The 2,773-nt window shown below is 42.4% G+C and overlaps 1 non-coding gene across 1 annotated transcript; it reads left to right on the top strand.

The window, feature by feature from the left end:
• The first annotated feature begins 2,232 nt into the window (after nucleotides 1-2,232).
• Nucleotides 2,233-2,338, top strand: LOC120109403 (small nucleolar RNA R71). The gene has a single exon (XR_005510293.1). It is a non-coding gene; the product is annotated as a small nucleolar RNA R71 (small nucleolar RNA).
• Nucleotides 2,339-2,773: the final 435 nt, after the last annotated feature.

Below are 2,773 nucleotides of genomic sequence, written 5' to 3' on the forward strand. Positions count from 1 at the left end.
TTTAAAAACTTTTGACTAATTAAAAATAAAACACACGAATATATGCACTAAAGTAAAGAAGGAGGAATGAGAAAGGTCAATCGCAAACACAAGGTTTTATAGTGGTTCGGAGCTTCCACTGCTCCTACATCCACTCCCCAAATCACCTTTGGGAATTTTCACTATAATCCACGATTACAGTACGGTAGTTTTGCGAGTTTACTACCCAACTCGTTGTTTTACACCGGGCTCACAACAAACCCTAAAACCCCCAATTTCACTTAGGCTTGGGACGCCTTTCCCTTGTTCCAAGTCCCTTGACTGGAACAAGCACCACAACGAAAGAGTTTACAAAAGAAAGGAAAAGCTCTAAAAAGCAAATATTGCAATTATGAACAATAGAACCCGGAAGAATCCTTTTGCCGTTGGAAGCGTGGGAGATATTGATTCTTCCGATGTGGAGCGCGTAGGATTGAGTGTGATCTTTGAATCCCAAGCGCACGAGAGTGATTGAGCTTGAAATCACTTGGGAAGCTTGAAAATACTTGATTTCTTCACTTGAATGCCCTCACTCCCTTGAACTTTTCTTTCTTACTTCTCTCTTGAATGATCTAGCTTTGGGTTGGTGAAGAGTTGTTGAGAAGCACTTAAGAGGTCCCTTTTATAGCCCAAAAAGCAAATATAGCTGTTAGAGACAAAGAAAGAAGGATTTGAAATTCAAACCAAACCTGAAAAGCTGTCAGTCGCGTCCCAGTCACTCCGGGGACGTCTCCGCTTCAACGGGAGACGTCTCGGCTACAAGATTTTACTTTTTCCGTTGTCTGGGGTCGACTCGGCACTTTCAGGGGACGTCTCGGCTTGTTTGCACTTTTTGAATGGGGACGACTCCACTGATCTGGGGACGACTCCGCTTCTTTATCTCCGAAGAACATGTCCTCTGGTATTTCCTGAGAGAGTCGACTCCGCTCCTTCAGGGGACGTCTCGGGTTGTCTGCACTTTATGCATGGGGACGACTCCGCTGTCTCAGGGTCGACTCCGCTTCCTTATCACCCAAAAAACCATTCTCTGGAAAACCCTGAGAGAGCCGTCTCCGCTATCTTGGGGACGACTCGGGAAGTCTCCTTTTTACTTGCAGGGACGACTCGGCTTACTGTGGGGACGTCTCGCGCATATCTCTTGAAAACTGCCTTTCTGCCGCCACTGAGAGAGTCGACTCCGCTACTGAGAGAGTCGACTCCGCTAACGTGGGGACGACTCGGCAGGTGTCGGGGACGTCTCCAAGTGTGCCGGTTCTTCCTGTTTGTGCCAGAGACGTCTCTGAAACTATCCGGAGACGTCTCGGCTGTCCCTGATCTGTTTTCTTTAACTCAAAATATTCTTCAATAAATTCATAAAAATTATGGGAACTTGCCTAGACATTTCTTAACAATATTCTTAATAAGACACATGAATTCCTCAATTAAATTGTTAAGATATAATGGAATTTTACTCTAGTGTTTTGTATTCATCAAAATCTATTAGGGGGTCAACATACATTGGCTAGTTGATCCATTTGGGATTCTAACTTAGCAATTGATTGCGTGTGAGAGTGCAATAGTTGTGTGTTTGCCTCCAAACCTTCAAGAGCAGTCAACACTTTCTCCTCAAAGGCTGTATTTCTTTGGGTTGGAGGAGGAGGGTGTTGAAATTGAATTGAGGGACGGTAGAGATGAAAATTCTGAGGGTTTTGAAAATTTTGGGAGTAGGGTTGGGCAGTATTCGGAGCTTGCTGCCTCCAAGAAAAATTTGGATGATTCCGCCATCCCGGGTTATATGTATTGGAAAATGGGTCATTACCCAGTCTGGGCTGTGTTTGGGCAGCATTAATAAGTTCGAGAAATTGGGATGTTGAGGGGCACTCATGAATAGGGTGCGATGGGCTAGAACAGATAGCACACACTTGTGCTTGGGAAGAGCTAACGATATGTCCTCCTATCATCAATTGATCAATCTTATGGGACAATGCATCTACCTTGCTAGATAGGCCCATGGAATGACTTATTTCACAAATGATCCCTTTTCTTTGAGAACTCGGGATTGCTTGACGAGAATAGAAAGCATGGTGGAGGGAGTTTTCATTAAGATTTTCAAATAATTGCCATGCTTCATGCTCATTTTGAAGCATGAAAGTCCCCCTGCATGCAGCATCGATCATCTGACGGTTTCGTTCAGTCAATTCGTCATAGAAACATTGCACTAGCTGCCACTTAGGTATTTGATGATGAGGGCATTTACGGATTAGGTCCCGAAATCTCTCCCAAGTTTCTTGAAATTCTTCTCCCTCGGTTTGAAAGAAGCTTGTAATGGCACGTCTAAACCGGTTCGTTCTTCCTATGGAAAAGTATTTTTTAAGAAATTCTTGTTGCATTTGATCCCAAGAACGAATCGAGTTGGCTTCTAAAGAATTCAGCCATTGTTTGGCTCTATCTTTAAGGGAGAAGGGGAATAATCTAAGTTTCAGAGCATCATCAGTGAAGTTCTGAATCTTGACAGTGGTGCAAATCTCAAGGATTCATCTAGGTGTTTATATGGATCTTCATTGGTGAGCCCATAAAAAGATGGGAGCATTTGGATCACACTAGACTTTATTTCATATTGTACCGCTGCTACCTTAGATAACTGATAAGTGCTAAATAATGCATAAATTAATATCTTATTCATAGCACTTATCATTATTTTAATTCACATATTTTGTAAATTTAACTAAAAATTGTATTACCTTCATGATTGCATTTTAATAAATTATCCAAGGTA

This window comes from Phoenix dactylifera, chromosome 17 (genome assembly GCF_051530095.1).
Source record: "Phoenix dactylifera cultivar Ajwa chromosome 17, Ajwa_hap1_PhDact_Kaust_v1.1, whole genome shotgun sequence".
NCBI classification, from domain to species: Eukaryota; Viridiplantae; Streptophyta; class Magnoliopsida; order Arecales; family Arecaceae; genus Phoenix; species Phoenix dactylifera.